This window comes from Zingiber officinale, chromosome 4A (assembly GCF_018446385.1).
Source record: "Zingiber officinale cultivar Zhangliang chromosome 4A, Zo_v1.1, whole genome shotgun sequence".
NCBI lineage: Eukaryota > Viridiplantae > Streptophyta > Magnoliopsida > Zingiberales > Zingiberaceae > Zingiber > Zingiber officinale.
The window spans coordinates 78,593,301-78,611,431 of NC_055992.1; the positions used below are offsets into that span (position 1 = coordinate 78,593,301).

Below are 18,131 nucleotides of genomic sequence, written 5' to 3' on the forward strand. Positions count from 1 at the left end.
ACTATTTCAATGCAAGATGTCAGACGGGGCTCCCGTAGGTCCGTATGTGCTCAAGATGATTGGGTACATTGAGAACCTACAGAGGTTGGGGTTCTCACTTGGCCAAGAGCTGGCCACTGACCTGATCTTGCAGTCCTTGCCAGATAGCTATAGTCAATTCGTTCTAAATTATATAACATGAACAAAATTGACAAGTCACTGCCCGAGCTGCTTAGTATGTTAAGAACTGTTGAACTCAACCTTAAGAAGGTTAAGCCCAACTCTGTTCTGATGGTTCAGAAACATAAGGGCAAGGGCAAGCCCAAAGGTAAGGAAAAGTCCCAAACCAAGGGCAAAGGCAAGGCACTGAAGCCTAAAGGAGGGGTCACCAAGGATGCTACCTGCTTCCACTGCGGTCAGACCGGGCATTAGAAGAGGAACTGCAAGGTGTACCTGGAAGATCTTAAGAAAAAGTGAAGTGAGACTTCCACTTCAGGTATATATGTTATAGAAGTCAATGTATCTATTTCTTCATCATGGGTATTAGATACCGGATGTACTTCTCACATTTGTACTGATGTGCAGGCCCTGAGAAATAGCAGGGCATTGACAAAGGGCGAGGTGGACCTACGCATAGGCAATGGAGCACGGGTTGCTGCTGTTGCTGTAGGGACTTATTTTCTATCTCTGCCCTCTGGGCTTGTACTAGAGTTGGATGATTGTTGTTATGTGCCTGCATTAACTAAGAACATTATATCAGTTTCTTGTTTGGACAAGAAAGGTTTTTCGTTTATAATAAAGAACAAATGTTGTTCCATCTATTTAAATGATATGTTCTATTGTAGTGCACCTCTGATGAATGGACTCTATATTCTAGACCTTGAGAGCCCTATCTATAACATAAGTACCATGAGGTTCAAGTCAAATGACATGAACCAAACCTATCTCTGGCACTGTCACTTAGGTCATATAAATGACAAGCGCTTATCCCAGCTCCATAAGGATGGTTTGCTGGACTCATTTGATTTTGAATCTTATGAGACGTGCGAGTCATGCCTACTAGGCAAGATGACCAAGACTCCCTTTAGTGAGTACAGCAAAAGAGCGGCTGACTTGTTAGGACTCATACATAGTGATGTATGTGGCCCTTTCAATGTCGCTGCTAGAGGCGGTTATAGGTACTTCATCACATTTACTAATGACTTCAGTATAATGGTTATGTGTACTTGATGACACATAAGTCTGAATCCTTTGAAAAGTTCAAAGAATTCAAAAATGAAGTATAGAACTAGCTTGGCAAGAGTATTAAGATACATCAATCAGATCGAGGTGGAGAATACCTTAGCCATGAGTCTTATGACTATCTAGCTGAGTGTGGGATTCTATCCCAACTCACTCCTCCTGGAACACCACAGTGGAATGGTGTATCCGAAAGGAGGAATCGTACCCTATTAGATATAGTACGGTCTATGATGAGTCACACAGATCTTCCTACATTTCTTTGGGGCTATGCTCTAGACACGGCAGCTTTTATACTCAACCGAGTTCCATCCAAGGCCATGATAAAGACACCATATAGGATATGGACTTGGAGAGATGCCCAGGTGTCTTATATGAGGATTTGGGGTTGTGAGGCTTACGTTAGACGTCAAGTCTCAGACAAGCTGGGACCCAAATCTGATAAGTGCTATTTCATTGGATATCCCAAGGAAACTAAGGGATATTACTTCTACATTCCCAGTCAACACAAGGTAGTTATGGCTAAGACAGGGGTCTTTCTAGAAAGAGATTTTGTTTCTAGAAAGATTAGTGGGAGTACGTTCGCTCTTGAAGAAGGTCAAGATGCAGATCCTAGCACTGAAGCCTCGATGGAAGTTGAACTGGAACCACAAAGTGTTGTGGATGATGTTGTTCCACAAAGAGTTGAGGAACAACAACCGGTTCAATTAGACATACCTCTTCACAGGTCTGATAGAGTACGTCATCAGCCTGAGAGATACTCGTTTCTCTTGACTGACCATGATGACATTATGCTCATAGAGGATGAGCCTACCTCCTATTAGGAAGCTGTGATGAGCCCAGATTCTGAGAAATGGCTAGAGGCCATGAGATCCGAAATGGATTCCATGTACACTAACCAAGTATGGACTTTGGTTGATCCACCTGAAAGGGTAAAACCCATTGGGTGTAAGTGGGTTTTTAAGAGAAAGACTGACATGGATGGACTTATCTATAAGGGTCGCTTGGTAGCTAAAGGTTTCAAGCTGATTCATGGTATTGACTATGATGAAACCTTTTCTCCAGTAGTGATGTTTAAGTCTATTCGGATCATGTTTGCTATTGCAGCATACCATGACTATGAGATATGGCAGATAGATATCAAAACTGCGTTTCTGAATGGAAACCTGCTTGAGGATGTGTACATGACAAACCTGAATATTTTGTAGATCCACAGCATACTAGCAGAGTATGTAAGCTGCATAGGTCTATTTATGGACTAAAGCAAGCTTCTCGGAGCTAGAATCTTTGATTCGTTGATGCAATCAAACAGTTTGGTTTCATCAAGAATAAAGATGAGTCTTGTGTCTATAAGAAGGTTGTAGGGAACACAGCTGTCTTCCTTATATTATATGTGGATGACATACTACTCATTGGAAATGACATCCCTTTGCTACAGTCTGTAAAGACTTGGATAGGGACTTGTTTCTCAATGAAGGACTTAGGTGATGTCACCCGCATTCTAGGCATACAGATCTATAGAGATAGATCTAAGAGGTTGCTTGGCCTAAGTCAGAGTACATATATTGACAAGGTACTCCTACGGTTTGCCATGCAGAACTCCAAGAAGGGATTTCTGCCGATGTCACATAGCGTGAGTCTTTCGAAGACTCAAGGTCCCTCTTCTAGAGAGGAGAGAGACCGCATGGATCAGATCCCTTATGCCTCAGCCATAGGATCTATCATGTACGCCATGCTATGTACTCGTCCTGATGTCTCGTATGCTTTGAGCATGACAAGCAGATACCAGTCAGATCCAGGTGAGAGTCACTGGATAGAAGTCAAGAATATTCTTAAGTACTTGAGAAGGACTAAAGAATATTTCTTGATATATGGAGGCGATGACGGGCTAACTGTAAAGGGTTACAGTGATGTCAGCTTCCAGACCGACCAGGATGATTATCGATCGCAGTCAAGGTTCATGTTTTGCATAAATGGTGGTGCTGTGAGCTGGAAGAGTTCGAAGCAGGACACAGACGCTGATTCTACAACACAGGCCGAGTATATTGTTGCATCAGAGGCAGCAAAGGAGGCAGTTTAGATCTGCAAGTTCATCACTGAACTTAGGGTGGTTCCTAGCATCGTTGATCCTATTGAGCTCTATTGTGACAACAATGGAGCAATTGCACAGGCTAAGGAACCTCGCTCACACCAGCGGACCAAACACATACTACGGCGCTTCCATCTCATTCGAGAGATCATCGATAGAGGAGATGTGAAGATTTGCAGAGTACCCACAGAGGCTAACATCGCAGATCCCTTGACCAAGGCTTTGGCACAGAGAAAGCATGATGGTCACACTAGGTCATTAGGTCTTAGAGTCTACACTGATTGACACTAGTGCTAGTGGGAGATTGTTAATTAGAGCCCTAGAGCCAATCATTTGATGATTGTTGTATGGACTCATTGTATCATATTCTTATATATAAAGGCATTTAATTTTTGGTTATTATGCTTACTTGTATTGGTGCCAAATAAACTAAGTATAATAGCGTCCTTGAGTAGAAGGTTCTTATCTATATCAATTGATTGGTTGACTCGATAGTGAGATGATATAGGGAACACTACTCTTAATCATTCCTAGTCGAGTATTAACATTCAGGGATAATGTTAATGCAATAAGACTAGCATGTAGGTCAACTCGATGACTTGATTGCACAAGTCATGGATATGGAGATATCAAGTTGACACATGGGTATACATTGGAGAATGTATACTGAATGACCCACCATGAGAAAGTATTATGGATCGTTATATGAGTGTCATATACTTTCTCATGTGGCTATTAGTATGACTATTATGGTCCTTGGACCTGAAGCCACCATGGTTCACTACATAAGGAGTTATGTACTTTGGCTTTGTCAAACGTCACCCGTAACTGGGTGGACTATAAAGGCGATTACTGTGTATGTAACAAATAATGCAGAGGGATGTGAGTGATGTAGATGGGATCTTCCCTCCTATATGGCGGGAGTGACATCGATAATTTTGATAGAGTGAGACCACGAAGTGCATGGCCATGCCCAAATGAGTCAATATGAGATATTGAGCTCATTTGATTGAGTGAGTCTACTTGGAGTTCAATATTTAGATTGATTAGAGGATGACACGGTCTATGCCTCACATTGATCAATCTAGATGTCAAGGATAGAAGGACAATGTCACATATTGTGAGAAGTCACAATTAGTAGTCACAAGGTGATGTTGGATCTCAACATTCTTGTAACTTGGGTAGTAATGATGTGTTGCTAGATACCGCTCATTACTTATGCTTTTAAATGAGTTTAAGAGCATTGCCAATGTTACAAGAACATATAGGGTCACACACAAAGGAAAATTAGATGGAGATTAGATTCATATGATGAACCAAGAGGATTAGATTCATGTGATGAATCAAATTGGATTAAGAGTAATCCAAATTGGGCTAATTGAGTTGGACTCAAGTTGATTCATGTGTTCAATGAGTCTAATTTAGATTATGACTCATTGAATCAATTTAATTAAATGAATTAGATTCATTATATTAAGTTGGCTTGAATCAAATGGTTGGATTAGATCAACCATGGGAGAGATTTGGTCAAGTTTGACTTGACTTGTGAAGGAAGATGAAAGGTCAAGTTTGACTTGACCATTTGCCACATCATTTGTGAGTTGGCATTAGGAGGACCAATGATGATGTGCCACATCATCAAGGCTAGTACATGTGTTTGTCACCTCATGGAGGTTACAAACCCCCTTCCATTTAATATGGCCAGCCACATTAAATGAGAGGGGGTTACATTTTGTGGTCGGCCACATTTGAATTGCAAGTGAATGCAAATCAATTATCATTCAACTCATCTTCTTCCTTTCTCTCATTCTTCTCTCCCTCTCCTCCTCCTTGGCCGAACACCTAAGGTGCTAGCACACCTTTGTTTCGTCTTCTCCACCTAGTTTGTTCGTGTGGATACTTCTAGAGGATCGTACACTTGACGATCTCGAGATCCGGCGAACAATTGGACGAGCGGGATTGCGAAGGGCATCGCATCGAGGGTAATATTCTTCTCTTCTGTAGATTTAGTGTAAATCTAAGTTAGAAACTCGTACGTGAAGTTTTACAAATTTTTATCTTCGCACGGATCCGGTGGCGGGGGTTTCGAGGTTTTCGCGGCCCGAAAAACCCAACAACAACAGCATAAACAAGTATAAGAACAAAAGTGTATGCATAGTTGGTCACCCCGCCCACCTCTCTACACAATGACCCCTATATGGTCGAAAGGGAGAATAAATGACAACTGTACAATACTTCAGCCGCCACTACTCTCAAGTGACCAAGTGGATAGGCACATAGTAGCTAACTGCTATGTAGCAACGGGGTCCCTGCTGCTCGCATCTCCAGCTGCCACTATCCATGAGTGACCGAGTGGGAGCACTACAGGATAAACGGCACACTCCAGCTACCACTACCCACGCAATTGCATGATGTGCAAGATGTAACTGTCATCATATATATATAAACAGAAATCAGGTATGCTACAAGAAGCCAGCATGCTCAATAAGGTATGTAAATAACCAGCAATCAAAGCAAGTAAACATGGTATCTACTATCTGCTAAATATCATAGATGGCAATGAGAGACTTTATAGACATCAAATCGATTATCCAAAGATCGAGTGGATAAGTATCAAGCTCAGTAAAAATATGAGTGGAGTCAAGTTAAATTAACGCAACTATCCGAATATAGCTCCTGCACTAAGGTTAAAATACTAAAGAATCAAGGAAAGAAGTACCTGCCTTTAACTGTCAATCGTGATAAACCAATCCCACGTCGAGACGCTCGTCCCAAATCAACATCCTACAAATCACATGATATATAGATTTAGCTAATTACATATGAATTAAATAGCTAAATCAAATCTCCAAACCTATTTTGGATAATCCCTATCAAAATACGATCATTAATTATCCCTAATTAATGATTAACTGCAATTAATTCCCTTTTTCCTTCACATCCATCATTAATCCTTTTCTAATTCATTCTCCTCATTAGACTAGATTTATACATGAATCATCTCTAATCTAAAAATCAAACCCCCACATCTGAAAATCAATCCTATGCTCCGGAGAACAATCATGAAATCAAATAACCATCATGAATCATTTATCAAATCCAATCATCAACATTTTGTTGGTGCGGGAAGCATCCGATGATCGAACCTGAGTTTTGATAATGACAAATGATTCAAAGTTAAGGTTATTTGTTATCTAATATGTGTGAATGAGTTTGGAAAAAAGTCCTAACTGCGGCTAGGCAGGTGGAAAACGCTAGGGGGTGGTAACCCTAGGTCCTAGGGGGTGGTAACCCTAGGTCCTAGGGGGAGGTAACCCTGGTTGATGGAAAATCCTAAGGAGCTGTAACCTTAGTGTTGGTTGCTACTTGGAAAACCTATAGGTTCCGCTGTACAAAAAATTTTGTACAAAGGTCTGAACCTTTTCCTAGCTACCATGTGTTCTTTTAAATTAAATTTTGGATCGCCTGCGGAACTTAACACGTTTGATCCAAAACTTAATTTATTTGTTCTTTTAGATTTTGACTTGGATCTCCTGCGGAACTTTACACGTTCGACCCAAGTCTCCTTAAGTTATTAATTCCATTAAATATTAATTTCCATAATTGGTTCCCAGTACTGACGTGGCACATGGCCTTCTTGGATATGGGAGCAACCACCACCGACTAGACAAAACCTTTTATAGAAAGCTAATATTTAATTTCCTAAAATAACTTTAGGTTAACCAAAGAGAACAATCAAATCACAAGGAAAAGAAAAACCAAAAGAACACAGCATCGAAAAAAAACATATTCAAAATTCTAGAACGTAAGCCTCTTGTATTTGGTATTATTTCCATAAATAACTAGTATGATGCGGAAATAAAAATTACTAGTTATACCTTGTAGAAAAACCTCTTGATCTTCTATCGTATTCCTCTTCTAACCTCGGACGTTGTGTGGGCAACGATCTACCGAGATGAGAAACCACCAACCACCTTCTTCTCCTCCAAGCAAGGTTCGGCCACAAAGGAAGAACTTTACCAAAGAAGAAAATCAAAATACTAACCAAGCTCCAAGAGATGCTAGCTTTCTCTCCTTCTTCTTCTTCTTCTCCAAGTAGTATCCGGCCACCACAAGAACTCCAAGAGAGATGAAGTATTCGGCCACCACAAGAGGAAGAGAGGGAGATGATGATGGCCGGCCATAACACCAAGGAAAAAGGGAGAGAAAACAATAGAGGTTGTATCTCATGAAGGCACCCCTACCCCTTCTTTTATATTCCTTGGCCTAGGCAAATTAGGAAATTTATTTACAATAAAATTTTCTTAATTTCCTTGATATGATTTATTTGAGAAAAATAAAATAAAATTTCCCAAATAAACTCTAATGGCCGGCCACATCAAGAGGAATCAAATTGGACAAGTTTCAATCAACAATTAAAACTTTCCTTATTTGTTTCCGGAAATTTTAAAAATAAAATTTCTCTTTAAAAATATCTTCATGGTTAATAAAAGGAAATTTCTATAATTTTAATTTTATTAACATGTGAATAATTTTAAAGAGAAAAATAAAACATCTCTCCAATCTACAAATAAGGAAAGAGATCTAATCTCTTTCTTTAATCTTTTGTAGATCTTTTACAAGAGAGATATTTTAATTTTAATTCTCTTTAAATTATATCTTCCACATAATAATAAAAATTAAAATTAAATTTCTTTTTTAATTTAATTTGGCCGGCCCTACTAGCTTGGGTTCAAGCTAGGGCCGGCCACCCAATTTTATACCTAGGCCGGCCCTAGCTTGTTCCCAAGCTAGCTTGGCCGGCCCCTATTGGGTGGGTATAGAAGGTGGGTATAGGTGGGTATAGAACTCTATAAATAAGAGGCTACGATAGGGACCGAGAGGAGGAATTGGTTTGGTCTCCCGATAAAATTAAGCATCCCGTGTTCGCCCCGAACACACAACTTAATTTTATTAATGATAATTCATTCCACTAGAGAACTATCATTGAACTACCGCACCAATCCCAAATTACATTTTTGGGCTCCTTCTTATTATGAGTGTGTTAGTCTCCCTGTGTTTAAGATATCGAATGTCCACTAATTAAGTGAGTTACTGACAACTCATTTAATTAATATCTAAGTCCAAGAGTAGTACCACTCAACCTTATCGTCATGTCGGACTAAGTCCACCTGCAGGGTTTAACATGACAATCCTTATGAGCTCCTCTTGGGGACATTATCAACCTAGTATCTCTAGGACACAGTTTCCTTCTATAATCAACAACACACACTATAAGTGATACCATTTCCCAACTTATCGGGCTTATTGATTCATCGAACTAAATCTCACCCATTGATAAATTAAAGAGATAAATATTAAATATATGTGCTTGTTATTATATCAGGATTAAGAGCACACACTTCCATAATAACCGAGGTCTTTGTTTCTTTATAAAGTCAGTATAAAAGAAACGACCTCAAATGGTCCTACTCAATACACTCTGAGTGTACTAGTGTAATTATACAGTCAAGATAAACTGATACCTAATTACACTACGACCTTCTAATGGTTTGTTCCTTTCCATTTTGGTCGTGAGCTACTGTTTATAATTTATAAGGTACTGATAATATCATCTTCTGTATGTGACACCACATACTATATTATCTACAATATAAATTAATTGAACAACTACAACTAAATGTAGAAAATTTGACCAAATGTGATTCTTTATTCATAATGAATGTTTACAAAGCTTAGGCTTTCAGTATACACTCCAACACTTAGGTCCTAGGGGCTACCTAGGTGGTGGAAAATCCTAAGGGGCGATAACCTTAGGTCCTAGGGGGGTAGCCCTAGGTGGTGAAAAACCCTGAGGGTGGTAACCCATGGTCCTAGGGGATGGTAACCCTAGGTAGAAAGTCCACTCGGTATGGAGGACCGGACTGGCAATAGGTATGCTCTCCTGAGTAGAGTAGGTGAGGACGCATTCCCCGTTAAGAGAACAGTAGGCGTCGGTTCGACCTAGGATTTTTGGTCAAAAATTCTAAGTCAGAACCGGACAGTCTAGTGACTTTCAGACTTTATATTCATGTGATTATGTGCTAACTTTGTGTTGCAGGGTATTTTTGGGACTAACATATCTTGCAGGGACAAAGGAGCAAGCTTTGCCTCAGATAAATAGTACCCAAGGGGCCCTCCATGGAGCTTGGAGGTGCCTCAGGTGCAAGGCCTGAGAAGTGCATGCAGCAAGGCTGGAGGCGCTCTCAAGGAGTGCTGAGGTGCCTCAGACAGCCTTGAAGGTGTCCTCCATGGGATTGGAGGCACCTTCAAGAGGATCAGTGGTGACTTCTTCAGAGCTCATCCACACTGCGGATTCGGCGCGGATGAGGGTGCCCTCAAGGAGATTGAAGGCCCCCTCAATGGGCTTTATAAGGAGGTCTCGACCATCAACTTAATCAATCACTACCAGAGCAATCCTTCTTCAACGTACTGCTAACAAGATGTTCCGGCTGAGCTACAACAAAGACCCTGACTACCCAAAGCTGCGAAACTTCAAATTTGTGTTGTCGATATAGCTTTTTCAGTATTATTTGTAATCATCTCTTGTAATCTTTTTGCATGATTATAGTTGTTGCCCAAAGTAAACGCACAATAAGCATGGGCCTTGGAGTAGGAGTCACCCTAGGCTCCGAACCAAGTAAATCTTGGCGTCTTCTCTGTGTGTGTGCTTTATTTATTCTGTTGCATTACTCGATACATTTCTGAATATGAAAAGTGAAAGCCATGAGCGCTATTCACCCCCCTCTAGCTCGTCTCGATCCAACAATTGGTATCAGAGCGAGGTCACTTCGATTTGGTGCAACCACCAGTGTAAAATACTGAAAATGGGCGAAACACCATAAGGGAATTTTTTTTAAATTTTGGAAAATTTTCTGAAAATTTTTCGGAGCCCGTATGGTGTAGGTTACGGGGGTCAATTATAGGCCCCGGGAAAGCATGTTTAGGCTACTGCATTTAAATGAGGAAAAGTTAAATTTTCCTTTCCTTTTCTTTTTCTTTTTCCTTTTCTTTATTTTTCTCACGCGTGCCTTAACCTACGTCGTTTTCTTCTCCTCCTCTCCTTTTTATTTCTCTTTTCCTCTTCGTGGCCAAACCCGATTGCCTTCCTCACCTCTGCCCAAACCTTTCCTCTCTTCTCCTCCATCTCTGCCAAGCGCCGGTGACGCGCAAGCCACCGCTAGCCACGCCTCCTCCCTCGCTGACTTCTTCCCTATCACGCAACACAGGCGCCTCTCTGCATCGTCTCCGTCCACCACAAATCGACGCCACCAGCCACAGGAACCCTAGCACCGAATCCTCCTCTCCTCTCCTCTGGCCGACGCAGACGCTTCTCCTTAGCCCTAGCGCCGACCTCTTGCCGTTGTTCCACAAGTGTACGGAAATATCGCAAGTAATATAAAAGATTATCATATCCACAAGGACTGAAATAAGCACTAGAAATATCTCAAAACAAATTAGCTAAACAACTATTCTTTTAGTTTCAAAAGTTATGATGAAAACTAGTGAAAAGCAAACATGCAAATGTCTATCAACAACAAGATTTTGGTCTAAGATAAAGGATGTTCTAGGAATTTCGGTTTCTTTGTAAGATTCCCCAATGTAAATAATTTCCCAAATCCTATTCCTCAATTGTCCTAATATTTGTAGAAGGTCGTCGGTTCTCTCTTGCAATAGATAACCGGCCTAGGACTGAAATATGTACCCAAATGCGATCAATTAGATATGAACCTATGTTGTCCTTACACAGGATTGCACCTATTAATATGCTTCCCTCGGATATCAACATAGAAGTTTGAAACTTCTCAACCCATTAAGATACAAAGATTAAACAAACAATCTATCCTACCCTCTTGAATAATCTCATTTCCCCTTCAAGGTTATCTCTCAAACGTCCTTACACGGGATATGCACCTGTCACATGCCTCCCTCGGATAATTGAATGAGCGATAATCTCTATAAGATCCATAAGGTATCCAAACAATCAATCAAGAATGAGAAATTAAGCCCTAATCACAACAATCATTCAAGATCCAATTGATACAAAACAGGGCAACATCATAGAAACAAGGAAATGGCAAAACCATAAGAGTTTACATCAAATTATCTTACTAATACTCTCTCCATCCTAGAAACAAGAAGACTACTCCATAAATTAAAGGAAGAAATCCAAAGAAAAGAATATTACAAGCATTTCTTTAATCCCCAAATCCGAGAAGAGGAGAGAAAGAAATCTTATCTCCAATGTAGCCCAATCTTCGGTTCCAATCCTCGCTCCCGGAGTCGAATTCGTCAAGATCCTTCTTTGGAATGCCTAGAAATCCTTCCAAGAATGGGAGGAATCCACCAAATCTTGCTATCTCCCAAAGGGGAGAAGATCCCCTTTCAAATCTTGAAGGAGGGATTATATAGAGGTGGAGTTTGGGCGCCACACGGTCGTGTGAGGTTCACACGGCCTACTCCATTCCCCTCTCTGCCATCCTCACACGGCCGTGTAGTGTACACGGTCGTGACCAACTCCCTTCAAGACCCCCAAGCACGGTCGTGTAGATCCACATGGCCTGGGCTGCTCTAGCTCCTGGAAACCTGGCACGGCCGTGTGGTGTACACGGCCAGGAATGTTCTGCTCACTGGAAACCTTGCACGGCCGTGTGGTGTACACGGCCAAGGCCCCTCTGACTTCTGGAAACCTCACACGGTCGTGTAGATCCACACGGCCATGTAAGGTCTTCACTCTGATTTGTTTGAAAACTTGGCACGGCCGTGTGAGGTTCACACGGCCATGCCTTCTTCCTTTATTGTTGCTGCCACACGACCTCTGAACACCACACGGCCAAAGCTCCCTACCAATGCAGGGTCGTGTCTGGTACACGACCAGATGCCTTCTCGCTTGCTTTCCTCATAAATTTATCCAAGGATGTAGAATCTTCACCAAATCGACTCCTGTGTACAGAAAATGCACAAAAGCATATCTCCGAACAAAAAGAATAAATATGCTAAAAGGAAAGCTAGAAGTACAAAAATGCATAGATCAGGCATGCTCAAAGTATGTAAATGTGTGTCAAAACATGCATAAAAGTATATAAAATCTACGCACATCACACCCCCAGACTTAAACCTTTGCTTGTCCTCAAGTAAAATGCTGCAATCTACATTCATATGTTCTACAACACATTCATAAATCCTAATGTACTTTCCTAGCTCTATCAAAAAGTGTCACTAAAAAGCATGATCATGAAAACAAAGTCAAGTTTGGCTCAAGCATAAGGATCTTGTGCTCAGTGCAAAAAACTTAAAACCCTTCAAGTTTCAATCTATGTCCTAGTCAAGTCGTCATCAAATTTGAATTCCTAACGGTTCTGGTGATAGACAAGTAACCAGTGATAGGCACTTACTTGCCAAACACTTGGTTCATATTTCTCAATCAACCCAAGGTCTCAAAGGCGTGCTCAATCTCAAGAGAAACTAAGCAGACATTTCCCCAGTAACCTAACTCGGTCTCAAAGGGGTGACTTGCTAGATTCCACTCACGACAACTATTTTTTTATATCCCTTATTAATTTTTTTTGTTAAGTGTTTGCATTGTGCAAAACTTATTCACAAATGTACTTTTAGCACAAATGTTGGGATATTTTGATTTTTCCAAATGAGCTTACATGATTTGAGCCTCATCCAATAACCAAAATGAAGTTTGAGAAATCACCATAGAAACCAAGTAATAAGCAAACAAAATGAATCATGACTATTTCATTGATATCAACTATTCAAGCATCAAGTATAGTGAAGTGAAGGTAAGACCCTTAGGGTTAAGCCAAAACTAAAACTCATCTCCATATGATTCTTAGCTTATTTAATGCTACCCAAGATAGAGAAAAGAAGTACATAAAGCTTACTACTAGCATCATTTAAACATCATGAATCTAGATAATGAACGTGCTAACATTTTCACTTGAATCCAAGAAAGCATATAAGTGAAGATTTGATGTTCTCAAGATGTTTTGCCAAAAAAATTTTCAAAAGTCAGTCAAATGACTAACAAAAACAAGCAATCAGAACGCAATAAAAATGCTGAATGAAACTAAACATGCTAAAAACACAACTAAAAACTAAAATGCAAAGAAAAATCAGTTGTTCCCCCCCCCCCCCCCCCGACTTAAACTTTTCATTGTCCCAATGAAAACAAAAAACAATGTAGAGAAGATTTATGAAATTTAGAGAAGTTACCAAGTGATAAGCTCCAAATGGTTGGCATTCATGTTTTAAAAATACTCCTCTATCCAATGCTCACATTCCTCCACAACTTTGAATTCTATGAAAATAAGATAGACAAGAAAAATTGAGGAAACATATTTATTATAAAGAAAGAACTAAAGACATAAAAGGAAATAAGAAAAATGAACTTGGGTTGCCTCCCAAGAAGCGCTTGTTTAAGGTCATTAGCTCGACCACCTCATTAAATTCATCGAAATCTCGCTCTTAGAGGGGTAAGATATTTTAGAACCCTCCTACCAGGGGTTCTTATTATGGAGAGAGCTTTCATCAAAGGAGCTACAGAGTAAAGTATCACTCTCTCCATCTTCGTCTTCTTGAAAGTTTTTTCAGGTGGCCGAAGACGGTTCAGATTGAATTTCCAATCATTAGCCCAAGTGAAATCTGCACCTGCAAAGAAAATACAAATCTCCCACAAACAAATTAGATAAAATGGAGCCATAACCATATTAAGATAAGCAGAATAAGAAATAAAAACTGAATCACATCCAACAAAATCAATGATAGGTACCTCTATAAAATTTTCCAAAAGATCACAAGAAATACTAACCTTACTTTGCTGAGAGATACCTGAAATTTCTAAACATGTAGATGTGACTTCCCTTGAATCAAATGATGGTTCTGGCTCTAGCTCAGGTGTTGATGACATCAATGGTGGTGATTCTTGAGACTCTGCTAGCTCTGCATAAGTCCTTACACATTGTTCCACATCATGATCAATTCTTACAACCTCTAAGGGTTGTGTGGACAAAGGTGGTGATCCTTGATATGCTGCTTCCACAACACAGCTCCCTACACATTCTTCCATATCATCTTCATCAACATATACATCAAAAAATAAACCAACATCTATATCCTCAATAGGAGAATCAATAACAAGAGGATCAACAACTTCACTTGCAGTTTTAAGTTGATCTACCACATCACATTCATCATTTGAAAATTCAATGTCACTATAACACTCTATAAAATTTTGGGGTAGATCTAAAAACTTATTTACCACTGTATTATCAATAAAATCCTCATCTGAAGAGTCCTCATCTTCATATACATTCAAAAATCTACACTCAACCATATTAGTGTCACAGGATTTGTTGAAGTCTTTATTTTCATTGACCCCCACTAACCTTTGTGGAAAAGGAACCCTTAGTGAAGGTCCTGGTAAAGATTTAACTTCCTTTTTCCCAAATTCCCTTTGAGCTTTTGGAGGAGGTCCAACTTGCTTATCTAATGTTAGTGTGATCAATCGTTGAGGGAAAGGTACTTGTAGCCTTTGGGAACATCCTAGAGAGATGGAACTGAGTTCTTGTGATCTTCTATTATTATTCTCCTCAATTCTAAATATGTCCTTCTTTAGAAGTTCTTCATGATTTTTGTTACTTCTCAACCCAACATCATCACACTTTTCATTAGATCTTGACTGTGTAGGAGGAGGATCTTCTTTGAACCATTTTGAAACAATACTATCAAGTTTTGCCCCCAAATGTTTGAACTCCTCACTTTGTGACCTGTGAATTTCAACATTTTTGGGTGGTTGAACTGCATTTTATTTGACAGACTCTCTTACATTTATGGCTTGCACTTCTTGAATATCTAAGGGAAATTCTATCCAACTTTTGTTCGATCATTCATGGAGGTTCAATGTCACTTAATCAATTAATGAATAAGCTTCATCTACACTTTTATCCATAAAAGAACCTCCAGCTGATGAATCCAATAAACTCTTGTCTGAGAAAGAAATTCCCCCATAGAATATGTGCAGAATCAACCATTTTTCAAAACCATGATGAGGGAACTGTCTTTGAACACTCTTGAATCTATCCCATGCTTCAAATAACGATTCTCCATATGCTTGAGCAAAATTTGTGATACAATTCCTCATATAAATTGTTCTACTTGGAGGGAAAAAATGATTTAGGAATTGCTTCTCCAATTGTTCCCAACTCGTGATGCTTTGAGGACGAAGAGAATATAACCAAGTCCTTGCTTTATCCTTGATACTGAAAGGAAATGTCATCAATCGAACTGCATCTGCTGACACTCCTTCACATTTCACCATATCACAAATCTCTAAAAATATCTCAAGGTGCAGATAAGGACTTTCTGATACTTCTCCTCCAAATTTGTGACCTTGTATCATGAAAATTAACTCTGGGTCTAGTTGGAAACTTTCTGCTTCAATTTGAGGTTGCACAATGGGAGATAAAAATCTTGCAGAAAAGGGTGTAAAAAAATTTCTCATGGGCATGCTTGACATGTTAGTGCTCATGGATATTCAAGAAGAAAAAATTATTAGAGAAAAATAAAAATGAAGAATCAAAGACAAGAAATTAAATGCAATATGAAAAGCAAAAATGAAAATGCAAAATTTAAATTGCAAGAAAGAAAGTGCATAATGAAAACAAGAAGGAGAAGACAAAAGTAAAAAGAAAAATGTCTAAAATAATTCATATGCTAATCAATCTTGTTAGAAAAACAGAGAAAAGTTAGACTAGAATGTTAGAAATGAAAAATGCAGAATTAGAATTGCAACAAAAAGAATTGATAAGAAATGAAAAGATATAATAGAAAAATAGAATTCTAAAGCTTAGTTACAACTATACAAATGAAAAGAAAAGAAATGTTATGTTTAGTCTAACTCAATTGATAATCTCTAATGTTACAGCGTAGTCCCCGACAACGGCTCCAAAAACTTGTCGTTATTCCGTAAGTGTACGGAAATATCGCAAGTAATATAAAAGATTATCGTATCCACAGGGACTGGAATAAGCACTAGAAATGTCTCAAAATGAATTAGCTAAACAACTATTCTTTTAGTTTCAAAAGTTAAGATGAAAACTAGTGAAATGCAAACATGCAAATGTCGGTCAACAACAAGATTTTGGTCTAAGATAAAGGATGTTCTAGGAATTTCGGTTTCTTTGTAAGATTCCCCAATGTAAATGATTTCCCAAATCCTATTCCTCAATTGTCCTAATATTTGTAGAAGGTCGTCGGTTCTCTCTTGCAATAGATAACCGGCCTAGGACTGAAATATGTACCCAAATGTGATCAATTAGATATGAACCTACGTTGTCCTTACACAGGATTGCACCTATTAATATGCTTCCCTCGGATATCAACATAGAAGTTTGAAACTTCTCAACCCATTAAGATACAAAGATTAAACAAAAAATCTATCCTACCCTCTTGAATAATCTCATTTCCCCTTCAAGGTTATCTCTCAAACTTCCTTACACGGGATATGCACCTGTCACATGCCTCCCTCGGATAATCGAATGAGCGATAATCTCTACAAGATCCATAAGGTATCCAAACAATCAATCAAGAATGAGAAATTAAGCCTTAATCACAACAATCATTCAAGATCCAATTGATACAAAACAGGGCAACATCATAGAAACAAGGAAATGGCAAATCCATAAGAGTTTACATCAAATTATCTTACAAATACTCCCTCCATCCTAGAAACAAGAAGACTACTCCATAAATCGAAGGAAGAATTCCAAAGAAAAGAATATTACAAGCATTTCTTTAATCCCCAAATCCGAGAAGAGGAGAGAAAGAAATCTTATCTCCAATGTAACCCAATCTTCGGATCCAATCCTCGCTCTCGGAGTCGAATTCATCAAGATCCTTCTTTGGAATGCCCAGAAATCCTCCTAAGAATGGGAGGAATCCACCAAATCTTGCTATCTCCCAAAGGGGAGAAGATCCCCTTTCAAATCTTGAAGGTAGGATTATATAGAGGTGGAGTTTGGGCGCCACACGGCCCCGAGACATGGCCGTGTGAGGTTCACACAACCTACTCCATTCCCCTCTCTGCCATCCTCACACGGCCATGTAGTGTACACGGCCGTGACCAACTCCCTTCAAGACTCCCAAGCACGGTCGTGTAGATCCACACGGCCTGGGCTGCTCCAGCTCTTGGAAACCTGGCACGGTCGTGTGGTGTACACGACCAGGAATGTTTTGCTCACTAGAAACCTTGCACGACCGTGTGGTGTACACGGCCAAGGCCCCTCTGACTTCTAGAAATCTCACACGGCCATGTAGATCCACACGGCCATGTAAGGTCTTCACTCTGATTTGTTTGAAACTTGGCACGGTCGTGTGAGGTTCACACGGCCATGCCTTCTTCCTTTGCTGTTGCTGCCACACGACCTTTGAACTCCACACGGCCAGAGCTCCCTACCAATGCAGGGTCGTGTCTGGTACACGGCCAAATGCCTTCTCGCTTGCTTTCCTCATAAATTTGTCGAAGGATGTAGAATCTTCACCAAATTTGACTCCTGTGTACAGAAAATGCACAAGAGCATATCTCCGAACAAAAAGAGTAAATATGCTAAAAGGAAAGCTGGAAGTACAAAAATGCATAGATCAGGCATGCTCAAAGTATGTAAATGTGCGTCAAAACATGCATAAAAGTATATAAAATCTACGCACATCACCTCTCCTCCTCCTTCCTGAGCCGCACGAGGAGCCGCCACCACCTGAGGCTGAACGGAGCAGCGCT

General features: G+C 39.8%; 1 non-coding gene across 1 annotated transcript; it reads left to right on the top strand.

Moving 5' to 3' along the window:
• Nucleotides 1–15,393: 15,393 nt before the first annotated feature.
• Nucleotides 15,394–15,499, top strand: LOC121973929. The gene has a single exon (XR_006109833.1). It is a non-coding gene; the product is annotated as a small nucleolar RNA R71 (small nucleolar RNA).
• Nucleotides 15,500–18,131: the final 2,632 nt, after the last annotated feature.